This window comes from Pan paniscus, chromosome 1 (genome assembly GCF_029289425.2).
Source record: "Pan paniscus chromosome 1, NHGRI_mPanPan1-v2.0_pri, whole genome shotgun sequence".
Taxonomy (NCBI): domain Eukaryota; kingdom Metazoa; phylum Chordata; class Mammalia; order Primates; family Hominidae; genus Pan; species Pan paniscus.
In genome coordinates, this window is record NC_073249.2 from 116,309,311 (window position 1) to 116,327,075 (window position 17,765).

Below are 17,765 nucleotides of genomic sequence, written 5' to 3' on the forward strand. Positions count from 1 at the left end.
AATGTGAGACAAAAAAAGAAGAAACAGAGACTGCTAGATTTCTTTTGGAGCTTCCCATCTAATTAATGAACTCTACAGGTAGCCTAGAGAAGTAGGGAATTGAAAGAAAAATAATCGTAGGAAAGAAAAAACACCACTTTGTATTTATACAGCACTTTATAGTTCCCACATTTCTTTTCTTGTTTTTATATTTGTATTGGTTCCCTAAAGCTGCTGTAACAAAGTACCACAAACTGGGTGGCTTAAAACAACAGGAATTTATTCTCATACAATTCTAGAGGCTAGAAATCCAAGGTCAAGGTGTTAGCAGGGCCATGCTCCCTTTGAGGACTCCAGGGAAGAATCCTTCCTGGCTTCTTCCTAGTTTCTGGTGGCTCCCAGTAATCTTTAGCACTCCTCTGCTTGTAGCTGCATCACTCCAGTCTCTGACTCTGTTATCACATGGCTTTCTTCACTATGTGAAACTCTGTGTGTTCAACTCTCTTCTTATAAAGTCACCAGACATTGAATTTAGGGCCTACCATAATCCAATATGACTTCACTTTAACTAATTACATGTGCAAATACCCTATTTCCAAATAAGGTTACATTCTGAGGTTCGGGGTAATCATATATGTTGAAGAACACTTATCAACCCACTACAATATTACTGCCAGCAGTCTTGTCCTCTAAGTAGCCCTTCTTAGGCAGGTATTCAGCTGTGATCATAAAGGTTTACCAACCATTCATCTCCCTCCTCCCACCTCTGCTGCCAACTGCTTAATGGTAGAAATTTCCTCCCATTCTTGCTGATCCTGTTTAATTATACTTACTATAGATTGTGTCTTTTAAGCTAAGCTTTCCCGAAAGCAGAACCTAAAACAAAGATTCAACTACAAGTAGTTTATTTGGAAGGAGATCTCAAGAAGCACCAATATGGGACTGAGGAATGGAGGACAGGAAGTCAACATAGGTTTGCTGTGGGAAACTGGGGCTCAATTCCACTGGGATCCTCTGGGAGACTGTGCAAAACAGCCTCAGAGTTGTTCCAGTGGAGGGATAAGGAAGTCAGGGTATTTATCCCCCAACTCCCATCTGTCATTAGTTGAAGACTTCTCCCAGGAGCATCAACTCCCTGCACTTCAAACCTGAACTGTGCACAGGCTGAGCATGCTCCTGCCTCCAAAGAAATCCACAAGACAAAGAGAGCCACAGATGCTTCTGAAACAGGAAATTTTCCTTGACCCCTTTATGGGCCCCCCAGCAGGGGTGCCTCACTTACTCAGTCCACAGCTCTCAACCCCTCATGGGATGGGGAGCACACAGGTGAGCGGGTACAGGAGCCAAAGCAAGTGCTTTTGGGTGCTGGCAGAAGCAAAACTCCATGCTGCCCCACGGCCACATCTAGGAGGTGCTTGCAACCCCTGAAGCCCCAGAAGGTGTATGTTACAGTGCTCTTTTAGCTTTCCTGTCCATGGACAGATTAAATGTTTAACAGCTCAGTGGACCCTCCACCTTTTCACAGGGGCAGAGGGTAAGTGTGACAGCTTTCTATACCCTGAGCTCTTGTCTGGCATCTGGGAAAAATCAGGTCACACAAACCAATTGAAGGATAGTAAATGTAGGGGATTTTATTGCTAATGGAAGTGGCTCTCAGTGGGAGGGAGAGTGGGAAAGGGGATGGGGTGGGAAGGTATTCTTACCCTGAAGTCTGGCCATCTGCAGCTGGACTCCAAAGTCCCACAGTCAAGCCATCCCTCTGAAGTCAAGCTGCTTCCCTCTGACGTCAAACTGCAGTCTCCAACATCCAGATGCTTCTCCTCTTCTCTTCTTGTCTGCTCTTTTCCAGTGGAGGATGGGGTTTTTATGGGTACAGGATGGGGGGCAGGATGGGCCATGGGTGGTTTTGGAAAAGGCAACATTCAAGCAGGAAAACAGGAATGCATGTTCTCACTTTGGGCCGCAGTTCTAGGCTTAAGGGTGGGGATTCACCAGGGACCCCATCTTTTTCTGCCTAGAATTTCTCTGCCTCTTGTCCCTATCACTTTCAGTGAGTAGCTAGCAGCTTATATCATGAGTGTCAAGGGAATATGGACACAGGTGAAACTACCATTGCAAAATTGTAACTAAGACAGTGACAGAGATCTGACCTAACCAACTCCATCTTGCTTCTAACCTCCTAGCTGTTCTTGTTCATTCCTGGGTGTAGGCTGAACTAACTATAGGAGGAAAGTTTATAGTTAAAACAAAGATGATAACAGGCCTTTCCCAAAGCAAACTCCCTTCTATTTTTTTTTTTTTTTTTTTGTGAGACAGAGCCTTACTCTGTCACCCAGGCTCTAGTGCAGTGGTGTGATCTCAGTTCGCTGAAACCTCTGCCTCCCGGATTCAAGCAATTCTCCTGACTCAGCCTCCTAAGTAGCTGGGACTACAGGTGTGCACCATCGTGCCTGGCTACTTTTTGTATTTTTAGTAGAGACGAGGTTTCACTATGTTGGCCAAGCTGGTCTCAAGCTCCTGATCTCACGTGATCTGCCTGCCTCAGGCTCCCAAAGTGCTGGGATTACAGATGTGAGCCACCACCACCGGCCAAATCCCCTTCTTGCCTGGGGACTAGATTGCCTTTGTAGGACGAATGAATTAGCCAAAAGATTAGAAATTATGGTTTAAGAATCATACAGCTGGAGGCTACAAGATTCTGACCCTTCTCAAATTGCTCCCGGGGATAATATCACTATTGTAAGCCTAAGATCAGTGCTTGAGACCCTGCACTTGATGGATCAGCTGGCACCACCCAGATGGATAAACTGGCTCATCCGATCTTGTGACCCCCACCCAGGAACTGACTCAGCACAAGAAGACAGTTTTGCCTCCCTATGATTTCATCTTTGACCTGACCAATCAGCACTCCTGACTCATTGGCTGCCCCCCACCCACCACGTTATCCTTAAAAATTCTGATCCCCGAATGCTCAGGGAGACTGATTTGAGTAATAATAAAACTCCAGTCTCCCACACAGCCAGCTCTGCATGAATTACTCTTTCCCTGCTGCAATTCTCCTGTCTTGATAAATGGGCTCTGTCTAGGCAGCAGGCAAGGTGAACCCATTGGGTGGTTACACAGGCACTGACAATATCTGCTACAACTAGGATGACACTTGCCTCCCTAGAGCTTACTAGGTTCTTCTTATATAGTAGGTGCTCAATAAATATTTGTTGAATTGAATTGGCATAGGTCACTTGAATAAAGGAATAAGAAACCAAGATTATTTATTCACTCATTTAACAAAGATTTATTAAGAATTTACCAAATCCATGCACAGTGCAAGAACTTGAAGATGCCAGCCCTGTATAATTTTGGGCTTGGTACAAAATTATTACCCTTAACAACCAATCAACCAATCCTGGCCTTTACCCATTACATCATTACAGTCAGCCAATAACCCTGAGGTCTTCCCAAGAACTGACTTCGGCTGAATTAGCAAGTACAAACCTCTGTGTGATTCTGATGGTGAGCATTTATTGCAGTACTTGGGGATAAGATTAACCTCCTATGCACCCTTATTAAGCTCTTATTCTTCCAAGTTCTCAGATTATAGAGACGATAAGTCCCTTATAGGGTCATCTGGACCAGCTGAAGCAAACAATTCCCAAATGTTTGCTGGCCTTTGCTCTGGATTTTCACCACTTTATGAAGTTAACTTGGAGAATCAGAGCCTCACTACTGAATAGAGACTAAAGAAAATATTGGTACTCTTGACATTGAGACCCTTTCCTTCCATCTTTCCTACACCCAAACCATCTCAGACCAGTGGGACTTACTGCTCTTTTTAGGTGAGATGTCCCATTACAGAAACTCTTCCCCCACACTTTGGTTTCTACATCATAATAAATTATTCTCTCGAGGTCTCAGAAATAGTTTTGTTCTTTCTGTTGTCATTCTAGAGTCAGCCAAGCCCACAGTGCAGACAATTCCAGAAACAACCCTTTCCCAATACCAGAGCAACTCTAGTGAGCAACGTTTCCCAAGGGCAGGCTTGTCAGACACTGGAGCAGACTCCAGGGCAATGGTTCCTGTCTCACATCAAACTCCTGCTTCTGTCCCTGCATACTGAAGAGCTCCCTGTCTCCCTGGCTGGCTCAGTCCCTTGATGTGTGCTTTTAATATTCATCTCCTTCTCCCTCTCTTGATGTGAATTAAAAGAGCAACTTGCAAGGCAAACAAGAGGAAAATAACAGATTGCTGCTGCTCATTAAAGCTTCAGCTCAATACAGTCTGATAAGAGCTACAAGACTGGCTCCCCCTCCCAGTCGAGGGTGGGGGAGTTGGGGGCATGATAATCGTAGCACCTTGGATATGCTCTGGGCTCAAGGGATTTTACAGATGGAAATGCATTTTTCTTCCTGAATCTTTACTGTCTGTTGGAACCCCAGAGTTTAAGCTTATCACTTTCATTTTCCTGACATACAATCTTAGAGAATTCACTTCATTGTTCTGGGTTTCATTTAGTTTTTCTGCCTGAAAATGGAAAAAAGATTAACAGCCTCCTAAGTGAACTGTGTAATGCTAAACAAATGAATAAATATGAAAGCATTTCGGAAGAATTATCTTCTCTCTCTTTCACTTTCTCTTTCTTCCCATCAGTATTTCAATCTGCTTGAACAGCTTTTCTAAATCTTAAAATAATGAAGTCTTCCTCCAATCACAGGTCTTACTTTAGCTACCGCACTATTTCTTTTCTCCCCTTTGAAGTGAAATCTCATAAAATGTTGTCTATATTTGTTACCTTCATTTCCTCTTTCCACCCCCACTCTTCAACCCACTACAATCTGGCTTCCACCCCATCACTCCCCTGAAACTGTTCTCACTATGACCACCAATGACCCTGTTGTCAAATTCAAATAATATCATTTTAGTTATTATTTAACTTGACCCTTTTTTCCCCAGCTGGTGATTCTTTCCTCCTGTATCTACACAATTCTCTTTCCTTGGTACCCAAACATTACTATCTCTAGGTTATTCTCCTACCTCTCTGGCTAATCCTTCTCAGGCAACTTCCTCTGTTTCTCATTAAATGTCAGTGTTTCCAGCCACTCTTCTCATTATAGATTTCTTTAGGGATTTGATTTACACCCCAAACTTCATCTCCCATCTGTATATAAATAACTCTCAAGTCTACATCTCCAGCTTAGATCTGTCTCCAGAAGTATAGACCCATTTACCCAGCTGTTTACATTCAACCCCACAAATAATGACACCCCCTTTTTCAAAGAATTCAGTGGCTCCCCTTAACCATCAGGACAAAGTTTAAACTCATGAGCGTGGTATCCAAGGCCTTTCTCACTCTTATCTCCCTGCACTTCACCCCTCCAACTCCATGCTCCACCCACTCTGCACCTGCAGTCCCCACACAGAGTTTTGCCTCCGAGTCATTGCACATGTTCTTCCCTCTCCAAGGAATATTTTTTTCTCTACCCCTTATTTTCATGGCCTGACAAACTATGACCTTCCCTGGAAGACTCAGCATAGATATCACCTTTTCTGGGAATTCTTCACAGTTGGGTTTGGTCCCCCCACCTTGAATGCTCCTCAGCATCCTGTGGTTCCCACCTCCTAACATTTATCACATGGCACTGTGGTAACCTATTTACTTTTCTTACCCCCAAATGAAGTCACTTTTGCTGTTTCTTCTTATTAAAAATAATGCATACTCGATATAAAAATAAAAAGACAAGCAAAAAGAGTATTAAAAAATCTGATAATCTTGCCCACCTATTTACTGCCAGCCACAAGATGTTTCTCTAGGTGCTGCAAGGAATAAAGGCATGAATAAGGCATGGTGCCCAACCACGGCAGAGGGAGAAAAGTGTTGGGGGGAGCTTTTATTGAGTGCTGGGACATGCCAGGCAGCACCCAGGGGCTTTGCATGTGCTATTTCTCATGTGTGTCCCCCACCAGACTGAAAACTTACTGAGAGCAGTAACCGTATCCTTGTTTTTAGTGCCAACTAGGATCTATTTCTGGCATGAAATAGATCCTTAATAAACACCCAAATAAAGAGTGTGCAGTATGCTGATGAATGACAATTATCGCTACATTAAAAAATACGTAAAGACTCATTTTTTCCTGTTTGGATGAAAGAAAGATTATGGCACTAGAAATTTAAAAAGCATTTCCAGCAAGACTCCCACCCTACTGAATCTAAGTAGATACCAGTGGTTATTTTCACACTCACAGAGCACAGGCTTGCTGAATTTTTTCTATTCTAAAGCCCACATCCCTCTCTTAATAGCTATTTCCACTTTCCTCCCTCAGCAAAATATTATACATACATGTATACATGCACACACATAGATATAATAGCTGCATTGCATTGAAAAGCTAATGGAGAGATGTTAATACTAGCTATGTCTGTGTGGGTAGAATTATCAGACTTTTTAATACTCTTTTTGCTTGTGTTTTTATTTATATATTGAGCATGTATTATTTTTAATAAGAAGGAACAGCAAAAGTTACTTCATTTGGGGGGTCACAATCTGCAGTAACATGAAGTAGAACTTACAAGCTGAGTAATGATACTTTTTTTTGTTTGTTTTTGACACGGAGTCTCACTCTGTTGCCCAGGCTGGAGTGCAGTGGCGCGATCTCGGCTCACTGCAAGCTCCCCCTCCCGGGTTCATGCCATTCTCCTGCCTCAGCCTCCCGAGTAGCTGGGACTACAGGCGCCCACCACCACGCCCAGCTAATTTTTTTTTTTTTTTGGTATTTTTAGTAGAGACGGGGTTTCACCGTGTTAGCCAGGATGGTCTCGATCTCCTGACCTTGTAATCCACCCGCTTCAGCCTCCCAAAGTGCTGGGATTACAGGCATGAGCCACCGCGCCCAGCCAAGCGATGATACTTTTAAGAGGATATTACAACTGGGGACATGGAGAGAACAGTGTAACACAAGGAAAGTTTTAATTTAATTCAATCCACAGGCATTGATCACCTGCCAGCCACAAGATGTTACTCTAGGTGCTGCAAGGAATAAAGGCATGAATAAGGCACGGTGCCCAACCCCAGCAGGGGGAGAAAAGTGTTGGGGGAGCTTTTACTGAGTGCTGGGACATGCCAGGCAGCACCTAGGGGCTTTGCCTGTGCTATTTCTCATAATCCTCACAATGATCCTATGAGGTAAGTATCACAATCCTGTTTTTGTAGATGGGGAAATTGAGGCACAGAGAGGTTTATTGACAGACTCAAAAATCAGTTAGTTAACCAGGATTTAAACCTATGTTATTTCTGATTTCATCCCCTTTGCACCGCACAAAACTGGGTTTGTGAAGTATCTCTTAAGGAAGGTGTGAGTATAGTAGGGTTTCTATTAGTGGTTTGGGGAAGGCTTTCTGGAAACCCTACGTGGGCTAGGCTTCAAGACGGGAGTGTGAATATGGGAGAAGAGCTATACCATGAGCCTCAGGGAGGGGCAGCATCCTTTGGGAAGATGGTGCTGGCACATACCACAGCCTGGATGGGGTCCAGGAGTCAAGTGGGGGTGGCGGCTCTCCCGACTCTATCACAGGAGGTGGGAGCAGAGCAGTGGGCCCACTAAGACTGGAAACCAGGAGTTACCAGGCTGAGAAAGGGGTGGAAAACAGGAGCCAGAGGCAAGCACTCCAAGAGTGCGGTCACTGATGAAGGACACAACAGGACAAGCAGGAAGTAGCTCGGACGCCAGCAGTGATCTGCTGTGGTGAGGGCCTTTCGGAAGGTGTGTGTTCCCACCAGCCTGCTCTCACCAGGCCATTCCAATCAGAAGAAAGACAGTGAGAAAGGGTATGACAACTTGAAGCAGTTCATGGTTTGTTAACAAAAGCAGAGATATTGGGTGTGGTGAGATGTTGAAGAGTTATCAGCAGAAAAACCATAGTTTTCTGGGAGTTATCATCTTCTTAACAATCCACCCATGGCCATTGTTACCAATGTTGAGGGGCCAGTGAGTGTGTGTGGGTAATGATGAAGACTTGTGTTCATCAATTTATTGGTGAATCTTCCCTGCTCCTGTGGTTCCAAGACTGTTTTTTGACCCTGGTCATACAAATATAAACAACCATCCCACCCAGGGCCAGTAACATAATTTTCAGGGCCCAGTGCAAAATGAAAATATCGAGCTCCTTGTTCAAAAACCAGAGGGAAATAAGGCCATTAAGGGTCACCAAAGCATAAAACTTTTTCTTTCTTCCACAATTTTTTTTTACTAGTCATGATGTTTTTAATTTGATATTTAATGTCATTTTAAGTAAAGAAAAATTTTAAATTTAATTATTAGTATGAATTTTACTATTCTTTATGTTGTGTAGTGTTAGTTGTAAATGAAAATAAGTGCATTTGACTCATACGTGGAATCATTGAAATTACACAGTTCATATTTCCTAGCTCTTACTTGCGTATATATTTTGTCCTTACCAGAGCAGCGGGAACACTGCACAAAACTAACTCAACTGTTTTAATTTTACTTCTTGATAACGTGCATGTTCCATCAATACTCTTAACCTTCAGCTTACTGATGAGTAAGGAAGGGCTGAAAGGAAAAGGAACCATGGGTTGTCCTGTCTTTCCCTTTCTTCTGTGTCATCATTTTCAGCGTAAGTGGTTGGTTAATACAGGGAAGAAATGAGTAAGAAGGATATGATAGGGTTCCTCACTTGTCCACATTTCTTAGAAAACCATTGCTTTCTTTCTATGTGAAGCAAGCTCTGGTTCGAATGGAAGGCATGGCCTGTCGGGCTGTCAGCACCCCTGATTACTCAATTACATATGTAACACACTTAACCTTGCACCACTTTCAGTCTCCTGGAACTTCCACACACTGTGGTTCCACCAGAATTCTGGTTCCCCCAGATTTTGTGGTTCCCCCAGAATTTGTGGGACATGGCAAATGCTATATGTGAACAGGCCATCAAGGAACAACTGCATGAGTCCATCTGTTCCAGTCTGGTGTCCCCTTGCTCCTGGGCCTGTCCCTCTTCCTGGAGCATGTTGTTGGTTCTCATCTCTGGCTCCCTCCTCAACCTCTGCCTCACAGGACCCATCAGCTGGGTCAGCCTTCCCCTCACCTCAGACACAACACCTCCCCGGCAGGGCAGGAGAGCTCAAGCACCAGTGCTCAGCATTCAGTCAGAATACACACACACACCCCACATGAACACCGCACCCTACACACACCCCATACACATTGCACTCTCCACACACATCTCACTCTCCACACACGCCGCATCCTACATACACACACACCCTGCACCCCCCACACCACGTATACATACACACATACCACAACACCGCACCCTACACACACACCACACACACACACACAGCTCACACACCTCATATCCTACACACACACATCTCACTCTCCACACACACCTCATCCTAAACATACATATGCACATGCATCTCATGCCACACTCTCCACACATACATCCCCCCACACACACACCACAACCTACACACACACACACACCACGTGCCATTTGATTGTCCTCCCATTCTTATCACTTTACTGAAACTGCACTTTTAAAATCATATTATAAATCCAACAATTGTTTACATCTTATTCCTTGATCACCTTGACACAATTGCTACTGTTGGCTAGTCTTTTGCTCCTCAAAACCCTCTCCTTTGGCTTCCATTATACTGAACAATCCTTGTTCTCCCATGTCTGTAGGAGCATTTCTGAATGAATCTTAACTCCTCTGCTCCTGGCCATGGGTTTCTCTCAAGACTCAGGCCTTAGCCATCAATTCCCTTCCCACCTTCTTAATTCACATCCTTCTCAGCCCTTGGCTGACAGCCCCCAGATCTGTGTCTTCCAGCTCAACTGCCTTCCAAAATCAGTCTATTAGCATCAACCCGAAGCACTGTGCCTCTCTGGGTCTAGTTTCCTAACTGTGAAATGAAAGTTTGAACTGAATGGTCTCATGCTAGACCCCAAAATCAAACTCTTCCTTCTGATTGTCCTAATTCATTGGAACCTCAAGTTGAAAACACCAATATTCACCCAGTTCATTTTCATAGCTCTTGCTGTCCAGGAAAATTAAGTTGAGGCAGGCTTCTTTTACATTAGGATCTGGGCCCACAGTCTTCTATCTTGGGTCCTTGGCAAATTTTTTACTGTTTCTCCTCTTCAGAACAAAGAACACCTGACAATGAAAGGAAACCTCAGGTCACAACACACATTCTAGTAGGCAAATTACAGGTCTGTAAGTTAACCAATTTGTCTCGACTACAGCTTAAACAATGAGTCTATGTTTATATATTTGTTTGTTACCATTCTCATATATTTGTTCCCCAAGGATTAGCTGATTTACTCAGCCCCAGTCTTCAAAAGACTTAATTCTTCCCTGATGAGCACCACACTTCAGCCCAATAAGTCCTTTCTGCAGCCACCTGTCCCTCAGCCTGGGAATTCTCTGGCTTCCCCCCTCCCCCATCCAATTTCCCCAATAATCTGTTTTCCGGAACTGTTCTGTGGTGCACTACATTTTCCTAAACCTGAATTAATCACCCACTTTTTATCCGTCAGAACCTACAACAACCCAAACAGCTTTCCTGGTTTGTGGAGTTGTCAACAGGCTGACAAACCATCCAGATCATAAAACCAACAAGTAGGAATCTCAGCTTTTTATTTAATTACCACAAAATATTTTTTAATCTAGAGGAAAGGCAGGGGGAATGTGTTTGACATTTAGTTCTAAATTGGGGAGGGTAGTTTTTTGTTTTTGTTCTTTTTTCAAAATTATAGTCAGGTTCAAATTATGAATCATCAAGGTTTAATTAATTACCTCAATCCCTCTATTTTACCTTCTGTATCCAGTTGGAAACACAGGCCTACCTGGTGACCCTCACTTCAAACTGTCTCTCATATATACCTCTTCTTTTCCATTCTCAGAGCATCCCACTGGGTCGCTGTCACAGTCCCCTGACTGGTCTCCTGTCTCTGTCCCTCCTCTGATTCATGGTGCAGACCCCTGCCAGACAATTTTCCTCAGACATTGCTTGCCTGGGGTCCCATCCCCATTCCAGCATCCTCACTGGTTGACTCCCCAGGTGTCCAGAATCTGAGTCTAATCTCTGTCACTGGCCATAGTAGGGACAGAGTGAAGTGGCGGGGAAAGCATGAGTTTGGCATTTCTCAAGATCCCACCTCCCAGTTATGTGACTTTGGAATACTTCAACTCCTGGAGTCTGTTTTCTAAATGAGAATCATGATATATAAGCCCTAGGACTAGGGGAGTCATTACACGGGATAATATACAGAGTGTGTATATACATTACTGCACAGTGCTTCTAAAGCGTTTAGTTGGAGTTCCACCAGTGTAAGTTCTTCCTGTTGTCTGCCTCTACATGCTCTCATCCTGATACTGGATGGTGATTTGCCTTGTATGGCTCTTAAAATCTTTCATATAGATGCACCTCATCTCTGCAGCCAGGATGGACTTTTGAAAGTTGAAACCATGATTCATAGTTCTTTGAAGTCCCTGTTAAAGTACACACCAGAAGTCCAACAAATAATCACGTAATCAAAACAAAGCCTGCAGTTGTGGTATCATTGCGTTGAGGCATGAGGGTGTGTCTGGGGAGCTTCCCTCTTTGGAAAATGTTTTTCTGAGGCTGGTGTTAGAATGAGTTTCCACTTCCTAAGTACTTTCTGACCAGCCTTGGGTGGCAGAAGCATGGGATGGGGCTGTGAGGAGGGAATGTGAGCCAAGGATGAAACACTAGTTACTTACCGCATCCTCTGTTGTCTTTCTCTTGATTTCAGGGCCCTTGTCTGATTGGGAGCTCCCAAACTGAGCCACACCTCTTTTTTGCTCCCTCCTCTCAGTTCCTCACCAACACCCAGAAAGCACTTTGGCCGTGCATTGTTTGGGAAGAAGAGTCTATGCTCTACAACATGATATATGTTTAACAGGAACCCTGGAGTAATAGTAACCCTCCCATTCATAACCTACATACATGCCTATCTTTCAGAAGGTGGTGTGGAATGGTAGAAGCATACTGACTACTAGTCAGGGCAACAATTCTAATTCCCACTTTCACTGCATGGCTGGCTTCAAGTTTGATCCCACTTAGCTATTGTGTCAGGCCACTGTTGAAGAGATAAGATCCAATCAGTAAAAAACAGCATCCATGCCACAAGGTTCAAAAGAGGCAACTTATAGAGGAGTCAATATCACCGGTTGTAGAAGATCTGAAAGAGCAAATAGGAGGGTGAAGCAACTCCAAGACTAGCAACTCCAGGAAGCTGCTCCTAACTCCAGAGCTGGAGATAGAGGGAAGGGTGGTGTTTCTTTAGCCCTGGGCAATGCCACACAAGGGGAGCTGGAACCAAGGCAAAGATGGCCCAGTGTGGGCTGGGGCCACAGAAGAGATGCTCTTAAGATGCTGCTCCCTGGCTTCCCCAATTCTCTTCATCTCCACTCTTCTTCCACTGCCTTTCATTCACCTAGAAGCCAGGGGAAAAGGGAGCCTGAGAAATGTCATTTTCAGGGATGATCCCTGGGATACAGAGCAAAGCAGGGGAAGGGCATTGAAAGATAAATACCAATGACTTGCACATCTGTACAAATCATTGGTGCTTGCTCACATCCCACCCTATTATTTCCAGCAGACCCTACAAGCCACCCCAATAAGTAATCTAACTTTAAAGAATGCTTTCTGCTCAAGTTTATCGTTAAAACAAGTCTGCTAACTCCTTTTTCCAATCAAAGCGTCACCCTTAAGTTCCTCCATAGAAATTCTTGAGCTGGTGCCATTGCTGCCATCTCCAGCCTCACTCTACGGTCTATAAAGTAAGGAGGGCGGTGATGCCTCGGGATTGTGATTTGACCTCCTCCCCAGACTTCTGCTGGCTCAGCTGTCACAGCCTGGCTCTGACAAAGCCTCAGAACTCAACTGCCATGTGAAGCTGGACTTGGCCAGTCAATCATTTTTCTTGCAACTCTTGAAGGTCACAGAAGTTGGAGGTTTGCAATTATGAGCAGGATGGGTGTGAGGATACGGGGGAGCTGCCAGGAAATGACAAGTGGTTGGCACAGCCTTTCCAGGCTGGGGCACGTCCCAGTTGCAGTGATAAATGCGCTCAGCCTCTTTGGTTGGCACCAACGTGTCAGCCCTTGGTAAAGAGCTCACCAAACATTTTGCTAATATGAACAAGGATAAACAGGATAGGATTTCAACTCCATTTAAAACACACGCCTGGGAGTAATCTGAACAGACAAGGTGAGGAGGGAGGCCCTGAAGGACATGCATCGCCCATGTGTCCTTCCTGCTGTCTCATTTGAGTTTTCCCTCCTGTTCACTCAATTTCTCTAAAGTAATCAGTCCTATTTGTCTCAGCTAGAAGGGATTCCATAGGGAATGAATGACAGGGAGAAGACTGATGAATTTATTGTCCTCAAACCCAGAACAGACGCAAGGGAGTGATTCAACTGGAAACAGACTGTGGTAGTTTTGAAAGCCATTTGGAGAAGTTTGGGCAAGTTTCTGAGAACAGAGGAGCCATTGGGTGCTTTTAAAGAGGGGAGTCACATAATAATAGTAGTAGTATATTAAGAAGAGAAATCCAGCGGCACTGTGTTACTGGGTAGACTGGAGGTGCTGGAGGTAGAGAGGGCAGAGGCAGAAGGACCCTCAGGAAGGCACTTTGGAAATCCATCCAGGTGGTGAGGAAGCATGGGATAGGGACGGGGTGGGGAGAAAATGTCTGATGGAAGGACTTGGTTGGTTTAGATTGATCAGAAGCTCTTGGGAGATGCTCACACAAGGCACTAGACTAGAGTAAGAAGACTGTACTAAAGCAAGACTTGCTAGTCTCAAAAGGGACAGCTGATGTGATTAGCTTCTTAATGAAGGGATAATAGAGATATTAACCTGGTCCAGGACGCAGCAAGAGAGTAGGAAGTATTTCATGCTCTGTAGTTCCCATGTTGATAACTTCAAGTTCTAAACGATCTCTAAAGATCATTTTCACCCCCAGTCTCTTCCGCTTTGCCATTCACCTCAAGATTTGAGCCAAACCAATACTTGGGACTGGCATTTTTGTTTATGGGGAGAGATACTGGACAGAGTGAGATACTCTACTTGCTCCTCGCAGGATTAAGAAGGGGATTCTCTTTGGAGCAGTCCACCTAACTGGCCAAGTGATTGAAGGAAGTAGGAAAGCCAGTTTCCTGAGAAGCCACAAAGTAGAATGGACACCCATAGGGTGACTTGCCCTCACGGCGTTTCTCTGAGGGGAGAGGGAGGTGCTGTGCAGATGCTAACAGCCATGAGGGCGATGGCCACCAGGGCAACGAACTGCATCCTCCCTTTCCCCAGCTGAAATGTTGTGAGTCACTGATCACATCTCTGAGTAATCTGAGATTTTAAGAATAAGAGAGAGAGAATTGTAATCTTATGGGAGAAGAAAAAATCAAACAGATTAAAACCCAAATCCCTCCAGAGGGAACAGCACGTAAAGGGATCAAACAGCACTTGAGACTCAAGGCTGCTGCGGCTCTCGGGCAGCGGAAAGGATCCACTCAAAACATTGGGTTTCATATTTCTATTTAGGGTGGTTTTCCATGTTATCACAGAGTGGATCACAGTGTGGATTTAGAGTGTACAGAAACAGGAGACCTTGCCAGGATTTTGTGGAAGAAAGGAGAACAGTGCTGATCTACTGGTACAGATGGGTGCTGCCCACACTAAGCAATCTGCAGACACCCCTGCCTGATCTGGCCTCTCTGTTTTTCTAGAATATCCTTCCCCTTCATTCTTTTTTCTCATGGGCCAATTCCCACTCATCATTCAGTATTCCTCTCTGGAGTCAGAATGCCTAATTTCAGACCCAAGCTCCATTTGTTTACATGTCTTGACTCCCAAGCCAGACTTCAAGCCCCTTAAAAGGAGAGAACTACAGCATGTTCTTTAAATCCCTGTACCCAGCACAGGTCCTGACACCTGGGACTTTCTCAGGGAACACCTGATAAATGTGTAACTAGGAAGCAAAGAGCGTTAATTCTGCAACTGAGCTGTACTGATCCTACCACATACTGACTGTGTGACCTTGGGCAACTTTCTTAACTTCTTCGTGCCTCAATTTCTTCATCTTGAAAAAGGGGATAATAACAACATGTCACATGGTTGATGTGAGGATGAAAGAAGTTCACATATATGTAATGTTTTAAACATTACACATTGGCACGGAGATAGTACTCAATAAAAGTTAGCTATTATTATTATCAGCACTATCACTGGCACCTCAGATGAATTATTAGCCATCTTTTTTTAAAGAGCTACACATTAAACATAATGGGTTGGTTAATAATTCCTCTTCAGTGCTACAAATTGTGAGGAATGTGTGATTAAATGAATTAATGATAACACAAACAAATTATAATTCAGGATTTCCTGCACTAATTTGGCCTAGACATAAGATGAACCCTAGAGAGCCAAATTGGCTCATTTATCTCTGCTCTAAGAAGGCCCCATAGTGAAGGGGAATCATTCACCAAGAAGTGCCATCAACAAGGGAATTTGTTTTTAAACAACAATGATTGGGCTATTTTTCAACCTCAGCTTCAGGTGATACATTTTTATTTTATCTCAGTCTGAAGAAAAGAAAGATTTTAGAAAAAAAAATCATGCAGGAAGTGGCAGAAAACAAACATTATAGGATATATGGAAAGTCAGTGCCCACTGGAACAGAGGGGTAAAGCACCAGACCTAGTTTATGGCCAAGTCACCACAACTAACAGTCTTTTGTTCTGGGAGTTTAGAGCCAAGGTTTCAAGGAAACCTCACTTACTCCAGAATAAGATAACCTGACCTATGCCAAGCTTCCAACTATGCACATGTATAAAAAGCATCTCAAGGTCAGGGAGTGGAATTTTAACTTCTCTGTGTCTTCTGTTGAAATAATAATAATAACTACCATTTATAGAGTGTTTAGGACATGCCAAACATTATGCTAAGCACTGAACATTGATTGCTTCATTTTCTCCTCACAAGAAAACATATAAGGAAGATTCCAAGCTCTGTTTTACAGATGAGCCAACAGATGCACAGTGACTTACCCTTGGACACACTGCCAATGAGGCTCTGAACTCAGAGAGTATACCCTATACAATAGTAGGCATGCTTACATCTTATATTTGATACCTTCTATAAAACATACTATATAAGCAACAGCACTTGCAAATTGCTCTGCTGGCTGGCTGGGTGAGTGGGTGGATGGATGGATGGATGGATGGATGGATGGATGGATGCGTGGACAAGGCTTCCATAGAAGAAAATCTAGAATTTATCCCTAGAATCTTTCCTCACTTGGATCTGGAGTCCATGAAAAGCCACCTATAGTGAGACAAGTCTCTGCCTTTTCCAAGTCTTATTTTAGATGACTAAAACAGTACTTCAGCTTACAGAATCCATGGGCCTGCCCTGGAATCTACCCCTGGGTTCACTAGCACAGGGATGGGGCACCCAGAAAGCCAGGTAAAAGCTGCTCGCCTGTCATCCAGAGTTTTTACAGTAACACCAGCTTTAGACTGTAAATCCATCTAGCAGTCATGGAGTCCTTCAAATTACAGGCTCCTGAGTCTCTTTTCTCATTGTTAATGCAGCTGTCATGTTTAAGAAAGCCACAGAACCTTTAGCTAGCTCTGAGAAGCTATGTTTTTCCTTTGCTTGCTGGGAACAAAAACAATGACTTTCAAATTCTTTCAAGCTAATCTTTAAAGACAGAATCATAGAGAGTCTGAGGGGACCAGATAGAAAGTGGGTCACTAGGACCCAGAAGCCTTGGCTGGAGCTGGCTGCACTGACAGATAACCTAATGAGCAAAAGCCATAGGATTCCTGATGAAAAATGAGGACTCACTCCAGTTCCCCTGCCTCCTGCATCATCAGCTGCTGCCAATGGCCCTGTGTGAGGGATGTCCCGCCCCCTTCCCCCTACTCACGGTGAATAAGCATTTGGTCCATCCACCGTATTGGAGAGGGGTGGGCAAGCCCCATCTTGCACTGGAAATTCACCAGCTGAAGAATCACAGCTTTGTATCAGCCACATCTTCCAGCACTGTGCAGATCTGTTGCTGATTAGATTCCAGCAGCTGGGCACAATCTCTTTCCTCAACACTGAAAATGATTTTGGGGGAGTGTGGGGGGAATAAACAATGGAATTTGCCATGTTAATATTCTCTGCAGCCTGCCAGGCGTGGGATGCATACTAAGCACTGTGGAAAGCTCATCCACCCACAATCAGGAGGTAAACTTGGGCTTCAAAGGGTGAGAGTGAGCTGGTCTAAAAGAGAAAGCCCTTCAGCTGACAGTCACTGAATCTCCTCCTTCCACTCTGGTTTCTGAAGCTGGCCTGAGAGGAGGAACATGTCTTTCCAGCTGGGGTCGGGTAGTGACTGAGCCCCAAACCTCAGACTGGGGTATAAGGCAACAGACCAGTGCCACAGAGGAAGGAGGCCGTTTTGGGCTTATTGAACAGTTTAGTAGTATTAACATTGGCTGTTTATTAAATACCTACTGTGGATCAGGGACTGTATTAAATCCTTCACAAATATTGTTTAATTTTAAATTTACACTGATTACAAAATAAATCCACGCTCATTATCTTAAAAGTAATATACATGAGAACAACATGAAAAAATAAATCCTCTGTAATCCCATCTCCCAAAGATAATCACCATTAACATTTTGGCATGTATATTATACAATACTCCCATGAAGTACAGATATTCTTGCTCATTTTGTG

At 44.0% G+C, this 17,765-nt stretch overlaps 1 long non-coding RNA gene across 1 annotated transcript; it reads right to left on the reverse strand.

Moving 5' to 3' along the window:
• Nucleotides 1-3,164: 3,164 nt before the first annotated feature.
• On the reverse strand, nucleotides 3,165-17,272 carry LOC117974974 (uncharacterized). The gene is made up of 3 exons (XR_004665174.3): nucleotides 16,963-17,272; nucleotides 11,750-12,465; nucleotides 3,165-10,159 (listed from the first exon to the last, which is right to left on the reverse strand). It is a non-coding gene; the product is annotated as an uncharacterized LOC117974974 (long non-coding RNA).
• Between the last annotated feature and the right edge of the window lie 493 nt (nucleotides 17,273-17,765).